We start from the raw sequence: 18,249 nt of genomic DNA on the forward strand, positions 1-18,249 counted from the left end.
AGTCCCAGGACCCCTCCACAGGTTTCTGTCAAGTCTGAGTTAAGGAGTGAACCATCCTTTCCAGCAGAACCAGCTGTACGCCCGAAACGGCGCAGCAGGTCAGAGGGGGATGTTTCAGACACAGAGGATAGTAGGGCTGATCCAGGTGAATCAGGCGCAGTTCCAGAATCTAGCCACCTGAAAGGTATGAAGCCACAAGTGTCTGGGTTGGTGTGGCTAGATGTGAACCTGAATCCTTTGAGGATGTTCAAAAGTTGCCTCAGGAAGAAGCCAGCAAATGGCGTGAGGCGATGCAGAAGGAGATGAAATCAATGGAGTCTCTTGGTCTGTTCTCACTCACTCAGCTGCCGGCTAACCAAAGAGCTGTTAGTTGCAGGTGGGTTTACCGTTTGAAACCCACTGACGCGGGAGAACCACAGCATAAAGCGAGATTAGTGGCCTAAGGATTCACACAGAAAAAGGGTGTCCACTTCACGGAGGTGTATTCGCCAGCGTCACGAGCGGAGACTCTAAGAACGCTTTTGGCGATAGCAGCACAGAGAGGTTGGAAGGTGAACCATTTTGATGTAGATGTCGCCTACCTGAACTCAGATCTCCAGGAGGAGTTGTACATGCTTCCTCCTCCAGGGTTTGAAGTCAGTGAGCCAGGCATCGTGTGGCGGTTGCACAAATCCATCTATGGATTACGCCAATCTGCCAGGAATTGGAATATGTGCCTACATGAAGCCTTAGAAGAGCTAGGTTTTAAGAGATCTCTTGCAGACAGTTGTCTTTACATTAGAGATTCAGGCTTAAAACAGCAAGTGGTTCTTGTGTTTGTTGATGATATATTGACCATGGCACAGACAGGTGAACAGGTGGAGAAGTTTGCTAAGGAGCTTGGAAAGCGGTTCAAGCTGAAGCAGCTTGGAGATGTCAAATCCTATTTAGGCGTGCAGATCACAAAAGCAAGTGATGGAAGCTTCTTGCTTTGCCAGAAAGGTAAGATTGAACAGTTGCTTGAGAAGTTCAGGATGTCTGATTGTGCAGGTGCCAGATCACCCATGGAGACTGGATACATGAAGGAGTGTCAGCAAGTAGAACGCGTGGTGTTCGAAAATACTGAACTTTTTCAGTCAGCTCTGGGTAGTCTGTTGTATCTGTCACAGTGGAGCAGACCAGAAATTGCATTTGCTGTCAATCTGCTCAGTAGAGAGGCTTCAAGTCCTAGTGTGCAGGCCTGGAATGGTATAAAGCGGGTGCTGCGTTACCTGCAAGATACCAAAGATTTTTGTCTTAGGTTGCCAGCCGAAGGAGAAGTCAAACTGACTTGCTTTGTGGACTCAGATTGGGCTACCTCTGAGGACCGCAAATCAGTGTCAGGCCTAGTGGTGAAGTTTGGGGGCTCAGTGATTGGGTGGAGGTCCCGGAAGCAAAGTCTCATAGCGCTTTCGACTACTGAAGCTGAGTTCAGTGCGCTATCAGATGCTTGCAGAGAGCTGGAGTTCTATGTGTGTTTGGTCGAGGAAATCTGTGGAGAGAATTGTCTGCCCGTTGTGGTGCATGAAGACAATCAACCGTGCCTTAAATTAGCTGAGACGGGGCAATTCAAGGCGAGGACCAAACATTTGGACATACGTTTCCGGAATGTATGTCAGAGCGTTCATGAGGGGCTAGTTGCTCTGAAATACTGTCCCTCAACAAAGAACCTCGCTGATGGTTTCACAAAACCATTGACCTTCCAGAAGCACGAGGAGTTCTGTGAGGGTCTGTGTATGGGGAAAGCAATGTTGGCTGTTGTCCCCAGATGCAGGACAAGAGGGGGTGTGGAGTTTGGAACAAACAGGGTTAAAACTCCGTGGTGTCCTGTATCTGGGAGGAGCTTGACGCAGGGAAATGCGTCACAGTGTGTGTCTGAGTTCAGATCTGCTTTCGCTTCTGGCTGACACACAGCAGCAGCACAGAAGCTGCAAGAGAGTGCTTTTGGAAAGCACAGAGAATGGCTGAAGTTTCCGATGGTTACTAATGGATTTACTGCTTTGTAAATAAAGCTACTAGAGATAAGAACGAACTGTCTCTGGACGTGATTTATCCCTATTCTCACACGGACGCAGGACCGCTGCTGCTACTCTGCTATCCTGCCAGGTCAGCATTCCCAGCAAAAGTTTGCGCAGGGAAGAGTGACTGGACGGCAATTTATATTTACCCGAAGGTAAATTTACTTTTACCCGAAGATTTACGTGTTCTTATCTTTATCAATGCCCACCATTCAGTTTACAGTAATCGATGTTTCTATCAGGTAATCAATATATGTTGTTTTAAAAACATTTTTTTCTCTTAAAAACATATTTAGGATGATATGTGTTGACAAAAACCAGCTGATAATGTCACAAAAATGTAATTGATTTTGTCACAAGATCTGATTTTTTTCAAATCAACATAGCACAAAAACCTGACCTGATGGAGAGAAACGGATGCCATTTCCTGATTCAGCAGTGCAAAAATACCCTGAATCAGTTGTAGAAATCTAGACAACATTCAAAAAGTAAAAAATTGTTGCCCAGTGTTATACATTAAATCATTATACAATACCCAAAAAAGAAAAAGAAAAAACACACAAAATAAAATAAACCCACCCCCCTGTTTAACTTCCCTCCACCGCTACTCGTCTTCTCTAGAATCAATTTTACTCTTATCATTGCATTCTGATTGTTTTTATTTTCTCCCTATACATACGGTGGATGCTCAGGTTGTGAACGTGATCCATGCGGGAGGCACATTTGCAACCCGCAGTGCTGTGTGTGCGTACGCGCAGGTTGCGTTTCGGCACTTCTGCGCATGTGCGATTTAGCGCGAGCGCCGAAATCTGGAAGTAACCCATTCTGGTACTTCTGGGTTTCGGCGCATCCGTAACCTGAAAACCTGTAACCTGAAGCGTCTGTAACCCAAGGTACCACTGTACATATGTGTCAGGGTTTCAGGGAGAGAAGAGCAGATGAGGGAGGAGACAGAGAGCGAGGGGGAAGAATCCCAGAGAGACGAGGAGGAGGATGACAATGACCAAAGGTCGTCCATGAGTCTGTCCAGTGAGTCAGAGGACTCCCAAAAGGGAGCCCCCCTGGTCAAACCAAGGGGAGCCCAAGGGGGAAGCAGTCAGGAGCAGGGGAGCGAAGGGAAAGCCCCCAGTGGGAGTTGGAGATTGGGGCCGGTTTCTCCGCCGGAACGGAGTGAAGGGGGTGGAGTTACCAGTGTGTCAGAGGGAGCAGAGCAGGAAGGAGACAGGGGAAGGAGATCGGGGCAAGACGTTCTGCCGGAAGGGGCGGAGAGTAGCACCGGGAGCAGTGTAGCGGTCGAGAGGAAGGTCAGAAGCAACGTACGCGCGCCAAGTTCAAATGTGGAGGCGCGCGGAAGTGAGGAGAGCCCTGGGGAGGAGCCCGGCCCCAAAGCACGAAGGAGGGGGGAACAGGCGTCAGAGGATTCAGCCTCTGGTGAGTCCCGGCGGGAGGGGACCCAGGGGGGCAGAAAGACCCTGCGGAAGAGGAAGGAGAGGAAGAGGTGGTCCAGCACAAACCTCTTTAAACTGGTGCAGGGGCGGCACTGATTCAGAGGGGACTTCAGCGGTCTGATGTCACAGACGTAGAGCCACGGAGATGGAATGTAAAAGCAGCAATGTTCTTCAATAAAGACTTTTGTAAATAAACTGGATTGGACTTAGGTCTCTTGTGAGCTGGGACCACGGGTGGCTCTGACAATATGTCATTATAGTTTTGATGTATTTACATTCTTAATCTAAGCATATTAAGCATGTCTTTTTTGGAGCAATATTTTGTCATATAATCATCAAAGCATTGCCATTCATTTTTTAGATTTTTATTTGACTGCTGTCGTATGGATACTGTTAATTTAGCCAATTTTAAATATTTAATTTGAGAATCCATTCCTCCTTGGTAGGTAGTTCTTTAGCTTTCCATTTAGATGCTATTACTATCCTGGCTGCAGTGGTCGCATATAAGAAAAATTCTTTTTTTCGATTTCTGATTTTCTTTTCCTAAAGGCCCAGTAGGTAAGCCTCTGGGTTTTTTTGTTTGTTAATGGGATTTTAAGCATTTTTTTCAACTCCTCATGTATTTCTCCCCAGAAGTACTTAATTGGGGTGCAACTCCACCACATATGCATTGTTGTACCAGCTTCCTTGTTGCATTTCCAACAGAGGTTGGATTTCAGTTTATAGATTTTTGCTAATTTGACTGGTGTTAAATACCACCTGTAGAACATTTTGATGAAATTTTCTTTTATTGTACTACACACGGTAAACCTTATATCTTCCTGCCAAAATTTCTCCCATTGCTCTAAATATATTGTGTGGCCGAAGTCTCGTGCACATTTAATCATTGTCTCTTTCTCTTTATAATAATAATAATAATAATAATAATAATAATAATAATAATAATTTATTATTTATACCCCGCCCATCTGGCTGGGCCTCCCCAGCCACTCTGGGCGGCTTCCATAGAAACCAAAAATACAGTAAAATATCACACGTTAAAAACTTCCCTGAACAGGACTGCCTTAAGATGTCTTCTGAATGTCAGGTAGTTGTTTATCGCTTTGACATCTGCTGGAAGGGCGTTCCACAGGGCGGGCGCCACTACCGAGAAGGCCCTCTGCCTGGTTCCCTGTAGCTTTGCTTCTCGCAATGAGGGAACCGCCAGAAGGCCCTCGGCGCTGGACCTCAGCGTCCGGGCAGAACGATGGGTGTGGAGACGCTCCTTCAGGTATACTGGACCGAGGCCGTTTAGGGCTTTAAAGGTCAGCACCAACACTTTGAATTGTGCTCGGAAACATACTGGGAGCCAATGTAGGTCTTTCAAGACCGGTGTTATATGGTCTCGGCAGCCACCCCCAGTCACCAGTCTAGCTGCAGCATTCTGGATTAGTTGTAGTTTCCGAGTCACCTTCAAAGGTAGCCCCACGTAGAGTGCATTGCAGTAGTCCAAGCGGGAGATAACCAGAGCATGCACCACTCTGGCGAAACAGTCCGCAGGCAGATAGGGTCTCAGCCTACGTACCAGATGGAGCTGGTAAACAGCTGCCCTGGACACAGATTTAACCTGTGCCTCCATGGACAGCTGTGAGTCCAAAATGACTCCCAGGCTGCGCACCTGGTCCTTCAGGGGCACAGTTACCCCATTCAGGACCAGGGAATCCTCCACACCTGCCCGCCTCCTGTCCCCCAAAAACAGTACTTCTGTCTTGTCAGGATTCAACCTCAATCTGTTAACCGCCATTCATCCTCCATCCGCCTCCAGACACTCACACAGGACCTTCACCGCCCTCACTGGTTCTAATTTAAAGGAGAGGTAGAGCTGGGTATCATCCGCATACTGATGAACACCCAGCCCAAACCTCCTGATGATCTCTCCCAGCGGCTGCATGTAAATGTTGAAAAGCATGGGGGAGAGGACAGAACCCTGAGGCACCCCACAAGTGAGAGCCCAGGGGTCTGAACACTCATCCCCCACCACCACTTTCTGAAGAAAGCCCAGGAGGAAGGAGCGGAACCACTGTATGACAGTGCCCCCAGCTCCCAGCCCCTCCAGACGGTCCAGAAGGATGTTATGGTCGATAGTATCAAATGCCACTGAGTGATCCAGCAGAACTAGGAAACAGCTCTCACCTTTGTCCCTAGCCCGCCGGAGATCATCAACCAGTGCGACCAAGGCAGTTTCAGTCCCATGATGAGGCCTGAATCCCGACTGGAAGGGATCCAAATGGTCCGCTTCTTCCAGGCATGCCTGGAGTTGTTCGGCAACCGCTCGCTCAATCACCTTGCCCAAGAATGGAAGATTTGAGAGTGGGCGATAGTTGGCCATCGTGGCCGCATCTAAAGATGGTTTTTTAAGAAGCGGTTTAATAACCACCTCTTTCAGCGGGTCTGGGAAGGCTCCCTCACGGAGGGAAGCATTCACCACCCCACGAAGCCCATCGCCCAGTCCTTCCCAGCTAGCTTTTATAAGCCAGGATGGGCAAGGAGACAGGTGGCTGGTTTCACTCGTCCAAGCAGCCTGTCCACATCCTCGGAGGTAACAGATTGGAATTGATCCCACTCAACTTGACTAGACAGAACTCTAGCACTCTCCCACCCCGGCCCTGCTCCCACGGTGGAGTCTACTTCTTCCCGAATCTGAGCGATTTTATCTGCAAAAAACTTTGCAAAATCATTGCAGGAGAACATGTGGCCCGTACTGGGCCCCGATGTTGCAGGTGGTTCCGCTAAATTGTGAACCACCTGAAAAAGTCTCCTGCTGCTGTTTTCTGCAGATGCAATAGTGGCGGTGAAGAAATTATTCTTCGCCGTCGCTATCGCCACTTGGTAAGCTCGACGTTGAGCTCTAACCTGTGTCCGGTCAGATTCGGAATGAGTTATCCGCCACCGGCGCTCTAGCCGTCTCAACAATTGTTTCATTGCCCTCAGATCCGTGGAAAACCACGGGGCTGTCCGGGCTCCATGCAATCGGAGAGGGCGCTTTGGAGCCAAACAGTCAATAGCCCTGGTTAACTCCACATTCCAGTGGGCCACCAGGGAATCAGCTGAAAGGCCATCAATATGGGATAAAGCATCCCCTACCACTCTCTGGAAACCATTTGGATCCATTAAGTGGCGGGGGCGGACCATCCAAATTGGTCCCACCTCCCTGCAGAGGGGATGGGTCGCAGAGAAGTCCAGTTGCACCAGGAAGTGATCTGACCATGGCACTTCTTTCATTTCGCTTTTACTTAGTGTCAGATCACCAACATCCATAGAGGTAAACACCAGGTCCAAGGCATGTCCAAGGCATGGGTTGGGCCAGACTTATTCAGGGCCATGCTTTCCACGAAGTCCCGAGCGGCCCCTTGTAAGGTCGTGTCGGCATGGATGTTAAAATCCTCTAGGACGACCAAGCTAGGTGTCTCCAGGAGAACATCCGCCACGACCTGAAGCAGCTCGGGCAGGGAATCCTTGGTGCAGCGGGGAGGTCGGTACACCAAAAGGAATCCTGTACTGCCCCTATTGCCCAAGATCCAGAACATGCACTCGGAAAACTGGGTCTTCCCAATAGGATGCCTGGTGCAAACATGTCAATCATGTCCAAATCTAGCAAAAGGTTATACGTTTTAGATAGTAATTTTTTGTTTTTTTAAAATAAGATTTCATGCATTAATTAATTCTCTTTAGCAAAGCCTTTCTTTGAGTCCAAGTTAAAGACACTTCCAAGTTGTATATATTGCCATCTGTCGGAGACATAATGCCTTATTTCCTCATATGGTCTTATTCTAAGTTTACCTTGATCTTCCATTATCAAATCTCTATAAGTTGCCCATTCCTTATTTATGTTTAGTTTTTTTCATAGCATGGGCTTCTAGAGGTGAGAGCCACCATGGTCTCATTGGCTCCAGTCTCGTTTTGTACTTACTCCAGACTTTAAATAACGCGTTTCTAATTAGGTGGCTATTGAAGTCTTTATGGACTTTGATCTTATCATATGTGAGGTAGGCGTGCCATCCATGCCTGTTGTTAAAGCCCTCCAGGTCTAATAAATCTGCTTTTTCAAAGTGATCCATTCTTTCAGCCATACAAGGCATTCTGCTTCATAGTATAATTTTAAATTTGGCAACGCCAGACCTCCCCTCTCTTTTTTGTCTGTCAGGAGTTTGAATTTTATGCGGGCTTTCTTATTTTGCCATATGAATTTTGTCATATCTTTCCTCCACTCCTTGAAACGTATTATGGGAATTGTTTGAAAGAGATGGAGCATTTTGGGAAGGACATTCATTTTAATTATGGAAACTCTTCCTCCTATTGATAATTTTAATCTGCTCCAAGTTTCAAAATCCATTTTTATTTCTTTCCAAACCTTATAATTATTTTCAAATAAATTGATATTTCTCATGGTTAGTTCTATACCTAAATATTTTGCCTTTTTCACAATTTACAATTTTGTCTTTTCCTGTAGATCTTTTTGTTCCTGCTCTTGCATGTTTTTCATCATTAACTTTGTCAACTTACACAGCCGAATGCTAGAATTTTCTCTATTGCTTTTGGGACACTTGTTTCTGGTTCTTCAGTCGTTAAAATGATGTAATCAGTAAACACCTTGATTTTAAATATCTTTTCCCCTAGTGTAATCCCTTTTATTTCATCTTAATTCTGAATTTAAACTTCCGAGAGTTATGAATAACAAGGGCAAAAGCGGACAACCCTGCCTGGTGCCCGTCTCAATTTTTATAACATCGGTCTTGGTGTTCTTTATATATTGCTTTGACACCTCTACAGAATTTTTTTTCCAAGAGCTGATAGTTCTATAGTTTTTTTGCAGAAAGGCCCAAGATAGGTTATCAAAGGCCTTTTCGGCGTCTTTTAGCATAAATGCTACTTTTTTGCTAGGTCTTAATTCCAAATATTCAATTAAATCGATAACCACTCCAGTGTTTGTTTTCATATGTCTGTTTGGTAGAAAGCCCAATTGATCATAATTATTAGTATATTTTAGTATTAATTTGAGTCTGCTTGCCAGGATGACCGCAAATAATCGTTGTTTAATAGCGATATGAGTCTGTAATTACTTACTGGCTCTCTAGGTGTTCCTTGCTTATGAATTAATACAATATTTGCTTCTTGCCATGACATTGGAATTTTACCTTCTTCCAATATTTTATTCCTTAGGTTTTTTAAAGGCAGGACTATGTTATCTTCCAATTTTGTATAGTGGATCAACGTTAGTCCATCTGGACCAGGTGCTTTACCAATTTTCAAACTAGAAATTGCTTGGTGTAATTCCATTACCGTAACTGGGGCATTTAACTGTTCCACTTTCTCTTTGCTTATTTTAGGTATTTCCCTCTTTGAGAGGTAATCTGCAATTTCTTGTTCTGTTTCTGACCCTCTTTTATATAGTTTTCTGAAGTATTTTATAAAACATTTATTGATTTAGTCTTCCGTTTCATAAACCTTCCCTTTGTGCTCTACTTTATTTATCTGACTTTCTTTTTGTTTTGTTTTTTATTTCCCATGTCCTGGTGATAGCTATGAGACTTGTAAAAAGGCCACAGAGGATTTGCTTTATCTCCTTTGGGAGGCAGGATACAAGGTGTCTCGGAAAAAGGCTCAAATTTGCCAAGAGACAGTGAAATATTTGGGTTTTCACATTTCCCACCAGCAGAGGGCGTTGGGATCCGAAAGGAAGGACGCCATTTGTATTATTAAGGAACCCACAAGCCGCCGGCAATTGTGAGGTTTTTTGGGGGCAGCCAGCTTTTGCCGCATTTGGATCCCTGATTTTAGCACCCTAGCAAAGCCTCTTTATGAAAGCACAAAAGGCAGAGAGAATGCTCATTTTGAGTGGCATGCAGAACAAAGGAAAGCCTTCAATGCATTAAAATCTAAACTGACGCAGGCACCAGCCTTAGCCTTGCCAAATCCGGATAAAGCCTTCTATCTCTTTGTTCATGAAAAAAGCGGGGTGGCAGCAGGGGTCTTGACTCAGATATTGGGAAACTGGAAGAGACCTGTAGCCTATTTGTCAGAACAGCTGGATGCAGTGGCAAAAGGATGGCCACCCTGTATGAGATCAGTAGCCGCCACAGCCTTGTTGGTTAAAAAGGCATTTAAATTCACTTTTGGACAGGAAATTTATGTGAATGTGCCTCATGCTGTTTTAACATTAATGGAATACAAAGGAAGTTATTGGCTTTCCAACGAGCGCATGACAAAATACCAAGGGCTTTTATGTGGTAACCCACAAGTACATTTGCAAGTTGTAAACACCCTGAACCCCGCCTCCTTGCTACCCCTTCCCGAGTCAGTGGACCATGAGCCTCATGATTGCATTCAAGTAATGGACGCAATTTACTCTAGCCGTCCAGATTTGCAGGATGAGCCTCTAAAAGACCCTGATGTAGAATATTTCACAGATGGAAGCAGCTTCATAAGGGAAGGGCAAAGGAGGGCTGAATATTCTGTGGTTACCCTCAGTGACGTCATCGAAGCGAGGCCTCTGCCAGTTTCAACCTCAGCGCAGAAAGCAGAACTTGTGGCTCTAACCAGAGCTCTTCAGCTGGCAGCAGGCTGTCACGTAAATATCTATACAGACTCAAAGTTTGCTTTTTTAACTTTACATGCCCAGGGAGCCTTGTGGAAGGAAAAGGGACTCATAGGAGCAAAAGGAAAAGCTCTTGTCAGGGAACTGCCATCGGAGCCAAGAGTGGAGGTGAGGCTCCCTAGCGATGCAGGAGAAGGGCCCAGCCGGGACAGAGGGAACACTTCATCGGAGGAAGGAGATCAGCATGACACCAGGAAGAAAAGAGAGCCGGAAGGGATGTCGGAGAGATGGCTCCAAGACTCTTCCACAGAGACCAGAGGGGAGAGCCCAGGACCTCCGCTGGCCACACCCACTCTGCGCAGAAAACTTCCGCGCAGGGAGGCTAGGCGGAGACTTGGTGTCAAACAGCTTTTATGTTGGAAGAAGTTCAGGAAACGCCCACTGACGGATTCTGCCAGTGACTGACACAGCCACGGAGAAAGGGCTGTTCAACCAGGGAAATGTTTAGCCAGGGAACGTTGCCAAAAGCAGCGACCACTTACGCACAAGCAACCCCAATTCCCTTTACAGCAATCCGTCAGTCCTTTGATGTTGCTTGTGCACAACGATAGGACTGGCAGCATCATGAGTCAAACAGGAGGAGCAGGCGCCGGAGAGGGAGCAGCGGCAGCGCCAAATCTGGAGGAGAGAAACCGAGATTTGGAATGGCAGGTGGCTCTGTTAGCGGAGAGGCTAGATGAAAGGCGGACTCAAGATGCCCAGGGGAAGCCCACCCCCATTGCAAGGAAGGTACCGGGACTGGTGCACAAGTTTGGGGGAAACCCCAGAGATTATAATGCATTCAGGACGGAGGTACAGTACGCGCTGGAACTGCAGTATGATGATTTTGCTGATGACGGGGAGAGGGTGGCTTATGTTATCGGACACCTTCAGGACGCGGCCAGAGAATGGATCCGGCCATTAATGGCAACGCAGAATGCTGCCCTAAAGGACCTTAGGAAATTTTTTGGCGCCATGGATACCATGTTCTCAAGTGAAGTGGAGCAGAGTGTGACGCGCAGGGAACTGATGGCGTGCAAGCAGGGGGGCCAGTCAGTTAGAGAGTACTGGTCGCGTTTTGCGATGATGATCCACAGACTTGGGTGGGAACTGAGTTCGGAACCCGTGCAAATGCTTTTTGAGGAAGGCTTATCCCCCTCGGTGAAGGATGAACTTTCCCGTGCGCCCTGCCCTCAATCGATGGATCAGCTGACTAAAGCTGTGCTTGCGATAGGAGTACGGCAAGAAGCGCGCGCTCTAGAGAAGCGGGAAGGGAGGGGAGAGCGTTGGCATGACAACCACATTCCTGAAATACCGGAGCAGCCTTCCCAGCCAGTGGAACCAATGGAGATTGGAGGAGCGCGCATGCGCGGGGTTTCAAACTCCGGCGAAGTTCGAAAGAAGGAGGGAAAGGAGGGGAAAACAGCCAAGAAGTGTTTCCTCTGCCAACAGCCAGGACATTTTGCCAGGGTCTGCCCTCAGAGGAAGGCAAGGAATGGTGGGGGCTGCTGGCTGTGAGGAGGAGGGGCAAAAGGAGCAGGGAAAAGCCAACGCTTGGTTGCCGATCAGTGGGCACAGCAGCCAGGCCAGCAACCAGTAAAAGTGCCCAAGCCAGATCCCCCCCAAGCAGCCATAGCCATAGAGGTGGTACTAGAACTCACAAATGGACACCCAATCAAGGTGAAGGCACTGCTGGATTCCGGCAGTTCTTGCAATTTTTTTTGCAAGGATTTCGCGCTGGAGCACCAGCTCCACCTTCCGCCTCTAGCCAGTCCCTTACAAGTAACGACCATCGATGGCAGAGAACTCCTGGGAGGAGAAGTGACGCACCAGACTCCCCCCATGAGAATGAGAGTTTCCAGACACACAGAAACCATTGCCTTCCACGTAGCCACACTGGCAGGACCACCAATCATACTGGGGATGAGCTGGCTGGCACTACATGATCCTGTGGTGGCATGGCACCAGCGGACAGTTACTTTTGGGTCAGCTCACTGCATGGAACACTGTCACGGGGGGGAGACCCCGAGGATGGCCGTAGCCAGGGTGGCAGGGATGGCGGTGGGGGAAAAGGGGAAGGTACCACCGCAATACGCTGACCTGCAGGAGGTCTTCAGTGAGAAGGAAGCGGGTAGACTACCCCCCCATAGGCCCTTTGACTGTCAAATCAACCTACTCCCAGGAGCTCAGCTGCCAGTGGGTAAACTGTATGCCATGTCAGACAGAGAGATGCAGGAGTTGCGGGAGTTTATTGACAAGAACCTGAAAAGAGGTTTCATAAGAGAATCAAGGGCGGTGTTCTTTGTGGACAAAAAGGACACTAAACAGCCCAGATTGGTCGTAGATTTCAGGGCGTTAAACCTTGTATCGGAACCCGTGACCTTCCCAATGCCCAGGATTGACGATATTTTAACCAGGGTGAGGAAGGGGAAGATTTTTACCAAGCTGGACCTTCGGGGAGCGTACAATTTAATTAGAATGAGGGAGGGGGATGAATGGAAAACCACCATGTTCACCCCTCTGGGGGCCTTTGAGTACTTAGTTATGCCTTTTGGATTACAATCAGGCTCAGCCTGTTTTCAATCTTTCATGCACCACGTATTGGGATCCCTGCTGTACAAGAATTGCGTGGCCTTCTTAGATGACGTGTTAATCTATTCGGAGAACGAGGAGCAACATGTCAGAGACGTCCGGGAAGTGCTAAAGAGGCTACAGGAGCACCAGTTGTGGGTCAAACTGGAGAAGTGCCAATTCCACGCCCGAGAGGTCGAGTTCCTGGGATACAGGTTGTCGGACAAGGGCCTAGCTATGGACCCAGGCAAGGTGCAGGCGGTTCTGGAATGGAAGACCCCCAAGACCCGGAAGGACGTGCATGTTGGTTTCTGCTTCCTTCACTGAGCAGCGAAAGGGCTTGTCACGAGACAGGTGTTTACATTCCACAGTCAATTGCTGTTGGAGTTTCTCACGGGAAAGGGAGACTGGATGTGACGTACACTGGTTTCCTGTTTTTCACTGTTCTTTGCAGTTTCACTTTGTGATTCTCTCCGTGCTTTAGAGGAGAGAGGAAGCATTTTCTGCTCCGGCAGAGGCAAGATGTTTTTCTGTAACATACCAGCTTTGAACTGTAAATAAAGCAATATAGAGTATGTGGCACGTACTCCTCATCCTTCCGCTGTGCACGGGACGCTGCTTTTTACCAACACATGGTTATGGGCTCCAGAAGTCGAATCGGAGTGCCGGCAAAGGATCGGAATGCAGAGGGACAGATCGGAATCTGCTCTGCGCGTAAAGATGATTGATGAGGTATGTGCTACTGCTCCGGGCAGCCTGCCAGCTTCTAATTAATGGCTTTATGGCTGGACTTTGAACTTTTAAAGCCGTTTTGCCGGGCACAGGCAAAAGGCTCACAGGCATAAACTACTATGCTGGGGAAATCGAAAGTAACTTTTAAGAGGCGCTTTTGGAATAAGGCTGCTGCAGCAATGACACAGCATGATTTAAAGCAGCAGAGATGACGCAGAAGGCTAATGCCAGAGTCATGATGACCCTTCAGGATGCTTGTGGGATTCCTAAGCTCAATAAGAAAAACTATGCGGACTGGGTTCTCTATGCAGAGGCTATTCTGCGGAAAGAGGGTCTGTTTGAAGTTATTACAGACACCCCCCCAGCTCCAGTTACAGATGCATGGGAAGCTAAGGATTCCAAAGCAAGGGGAACTCTTACATTATAATAATAATAATAATAATTTATTATTTGTACCCCGCCCATCTGGCTGGGTTTCCCCAGCCACTCTGGGCGGCTTCCACAAAAACCAGAAATACACTAAAATATCACAGATTAAAAACTTCCCTGAACAGGGCTGCCTTAAGATGTCTTCTGAAAGTAAGGTAGTTATTTATCACTTTGACATCTGATTGGAGGGCGTTCCACAAGGCGGGTGCCACTACCGAGAAGGCCCTCTGCCTGGTTCCCTGTAGCTTTGCTTCTCGTAATGAGGGAACCGCCAGAAGGCCCTCGGCGCTGGACCTCAGCGTCCGGGCAGAACGATGGGGGTGGAGACGCTCCTTCAGGTATACTGGGCCGAGGCCGTTTAGGGCTTTAAAGGTCAACACCAGCACTTTGAATTGTGCTCGGAAACGTACTGGGAGCCAATGTAGGTCTTTCAAGACCGGTGTTATGTGGTCTCGGCGGCTGCCCCCAGTCACCAGTCTAGCTGCGCATTCTGGATTAGTTGTAGTTTCCGAGTCACCTTCAAAGGTAGCCCCACGTAGAGCGCATTGCAGTAGTCCAAGCGGGAGATAACTAGAGCATGCACCACTCTGGCGAGACAGTCCGCGGGCAGGTAGGGTCTCAGCCTGCGTACCAGGTGGAGTTGGTAGACAGCTGCCCTGGATACAGAATTGACCTGCGCCTCCATGGACAGCTGTGAGTCCAAAATGACTCCCAGGCTGCGCACCTGGTCCTTCAGGGGCACAGTTACCCCATTCAGGACCAGGGAGTCCCCCACACCAGCCCGCCCCCTGTCCCCCAAAAACAGTACTTCTGTCTTGTCAGGATTCAACCTCAATCCATTAGCCGCCATCCATCCTCCAACCGCCTCCAGGCACTCACACAGGACCTTCACCGCCTTCACTGGTTCTGATTTGAAAGAGAGGTAGAGCTGGGTATCATCTGCATATTGATGGACACCCAGTCCAAACCCCCTGATGATCTCTCCCAGCGGCTTCATATAGATGTTAAAAAGCATGGGGGAGAGGACGGAACCCTGAGGCACCCCACAAGTGAGGGCCCAGGGGTCTGAACACTCATCCCCCACCACCACTTTCTGAACACGGCCCAGGAGGAAGGAGCGAAACCACTGTATAACAGTGCCCCCAGCTCCCAGCCCTCCTAGATGGTCCAGAAGGATGTTATGGTCGATTGTATCAAAGGCCGCTGAGAGATCCAGCAGAACTAGGAAACAACTCTCACCTTTGTCCCTAGCTCGCCGGAGATCATCAACCAGCGCGACCAAGGCAGTTTCAGTCCCATGATGAGGCCTGAATCCCGATTGGAAGGGATCCAAATGGTCCGCATCCTCCAGGCGTGCCTGGAGTTGTTCAGCAACCACGCGCTCAATCACCTTGCCCAAGAATGGAAGATTTGAGACTGGGCGATAGTTGGCCATACTGGCCGGGTCTAAAGATGGTTTTTTAAGAAGCGGTTTGATGACCGCCTCCTTCAGCGGATCTGGGAATGCTCCCTCACAGAGGGAAGCATTCACCACCCCGCAGAGCCCATCGCCCAGCCCTTCCCGGCTTGCTTTTATTAGCCAGGATGGGCAAGGATCCAGGAGACAGGTGGTTGGTTTCACGCGTCCAAGCAGCCTGTCCACATCCTCGGGGGTAATGGATTGAAATCGATTCCATGCAACTTGACCAGGCAGAGCTCTAGCACTCTCCCGCCCCAGCCCTGCTCCCACGGTGGTGTCTAGCTCCTTCCGAATATGAGTGATTTTATCCGCAAAAAACTTTGCAAAATCGTTGCAGGAGATCTTGGGGTCTTTACAAAGCCCCGGTGGTAAAGGTGGTTCTGTTAAATTACGAACCACCTGAAAAAGTCTCCTGCTACTATTTTCTGCAGATGCAATAGAGGCGGTGAAGAAAGTCTTCTTCGCCGTCGCTATCGCCACTTGGTAGGCTCGACGTTGAGCTCTAACCTGTGTCCGGTCAGATTCGGAGTGAGTTTTTTGCCACCGACGCTCTAGCCGTCTCAGCGATTGTTTCATCGCCCTCAGCTCCGAAGAAAACCACGGAGCTGTCCGGGCTCCATGCAATCGGAGAGGGCGCTTCGGAGCCAGACAGTCGATAGCCCTGGTTAACTCCGCATTCCAGCGGGCCACCAGGGAATCAGCTGAAAGGCCATCAACATGGGATAAGGCATCCCCTACCACTCTCTGGAAACCATTTGGATCCATTAAGTGGCGGGGGCGGACCATCCGAATTGGTCCCACCTCCCTGCAGAGGGGAAGGGTCGCGGAGAAGTCCAGTTGCACCAGGAAGTGATCTGACCATGGCACTTCTTTTGTTTCACTTTTACTTAGTGTCAGATCACCCACGTCACTAGAGGTGAACACCAGGTCTAAGGCATGTCCATGACTATGAGTTGGGCCAAACTTATTCAGGGACAGCCCCATGGAGGCCATGCTTTCCACGAAGTCCCGAGCTGCCCCTTGTAAGGTCGTGTCGGCATGGATGTTAAAATCCCCTAGGACAACCAAACTAGGTGTCTCTAGGAGAAAATCCGCCACGACCTGAAGCAGCTCAGACAGGGAATCCTTGGTGCAGCGGGGAGGTCGGTACACCAAAAGGAATCCTGTACTGCCCCTATTGCCCAACTTCCAGAACATGCACTCAGAGAACTGGATCTTCCCAGTAGGACGCCTGGTGCAAGCTAGTGACTTCCTAAAAATCACTGCAACCCCCCCTCCCCGCCCACATGACCTGGGTTGCTGTGCGTAAGAGAAACCTGGTGGGCAAGCAGCGGCAAGGACAGGCCCATCTGCTTCCTCCAACCAGGTCTCCGTCACACATGCCAGGTCAAGTCCTCCATCCACGATCAGGTCGTGGATGGCAGTGGTTTTGTTCATCATTGACCTGGCATTACACAGCAACACCTTCAGGTCATGTGGGTTTCCCCTGTTGATTCCAGTATCCATCCGGTCAAGGCCAGACCCGGAGGCAGGGATAGTCTTCAACCAACGACTAAACCTGCCTCCTCGGTAATGACATGGTCTGGTCTTAGCGTAACTCCGCCTCCTGCCCATGATCACCGAGATCGGATGTCCTATTGCTTCCCCCCCTGTGGAACTTGTCCCAGCCATCGTGGGGCCCCACTTCCAGGCAGCCCTGATCTAGCCCCTTCAAAACACAACACAAACTATACAGAACCAATAAAACAACAACAACAACAAAAAGGAACAAAACAATTATACTAAAATTAATCCCCAACCAAATATCCATCCCACCCACCCCCAGCAATGGAAAAAAAGAAATAAAACTTTAAATTGCCACCGACTGTTTGAGGACATTTTAAAGCACATTGACCCCCTGGAACAGGGAAGCAATGGCAGAACACTTCCCACCCTTACATTGATAGTATCCCCAGAAGAGCTCTGCCTACTGCGTGATAAGACCTCAGCCAGAGAAATTTGGGACGCTCTGAGAGAGGCTCACTTGAGGACAGAAGCTGGATCCACTATGTTTTACTTTACCAAGCTGCATAATATGGCTCTTGCTGAAGGTGGAGATGTGCGTATACATCTGATGGAGATGCAGAATCTGAGACATGAGCTGCAACAGAGAGGACTCAACTTTCCAGAGGCTGTGTATTCCTTCATGATACTACAATCTTTGGGTTCAGGTTGGGAGTCTGTTGCAACTCAGATTGCTGTACAACCAACTGCTCAGCTGACAGTGGACTATGTTACTGCCGTGATTCAGAATGAAGCAGATCGCCGGGGTGCTAGCTGCATGGGCAACAGGGAGACTTCACAGACGTCATCCCATAGTGCAGTGGAACCACCAGATGGCGCCAAAGCTTTGAAGGCAGTGAAATGCTACTCGTGTGGACGTCTAGGCCATATGAAAAGGGAATGCAAATATCCCAAGGCCAAGACAGAGCAGTGCAGCGAAAGCTCATCGCGTAGAAAAGGCCAGAGCAAAGGCAAAGGTCCGGTGTCCAGGACAACGCAGCACAAGGCAATGGTCTCACGCTTCACTCCAAAAGTTGCAGAGGTCCAGAAGACGTCTAGATCTTTCTTCGTTGTTGATTCAGCGGCGACCCATCATATGTGCAACGATAAGCGACTGTTCGTGTCTTTTACACCGCAGGAAGGTGCGATTCACCAGGCGGATGACCACACAATTCCCAGTAAAGGCTACGGAACTGTTGTTCTTCACAGTTTGGACTTATCGATACAGAATGTGCTTTATGTGCCGGATGCCAAGCATAATCTGCTCAGCGTTGGACAGCTGAATGAGCGGAAAATCGACGTTTCCTTTAAGAACAAAAGGTGCATCATCACAAAGAAAAATGATTATGTATTGTATGCTGAATATGTTGATCGTTTGTTTGTTTTGTATTATGATGATGTTGTGCAGGACACAACAAG

The 18,249-nt window shown here is 48.5% G+C and overlaps 1 long non-coding RNA gene across 1 annotated transcript in view; it reads left to right on the plus strand.

Annotated features, from left to right (window-relative positions):
• LOC309361168 overlaps positions 1-18,249 on the plus strand; it is a 510,060-nt gene that overhangs the window by 415,920 nt on the left and 75,891 nt on the right. Inside the window, exon 2 of the long non-coding RNA XR_014164360.1 lies at positions 13,040-13,111. This is a non-coding gene — a long non-coding RNA (uncharacterized lncRNA). The remainder of the gene's footprint in view (positions 1-13,039; positions 13,112-18,249) is intronic.

This window comes from Podarcis melisellensis, assembly GCF_964234715.1.
Source record: "Podarcis melisellensis genome assembly, chromosome: W".
Lineage (NCBI taxonomy): Eukaryota > Metazoa > Chordata > Lepidosauria > Squamata > Lacertidae > Podarcis > Podarcis melisellensis.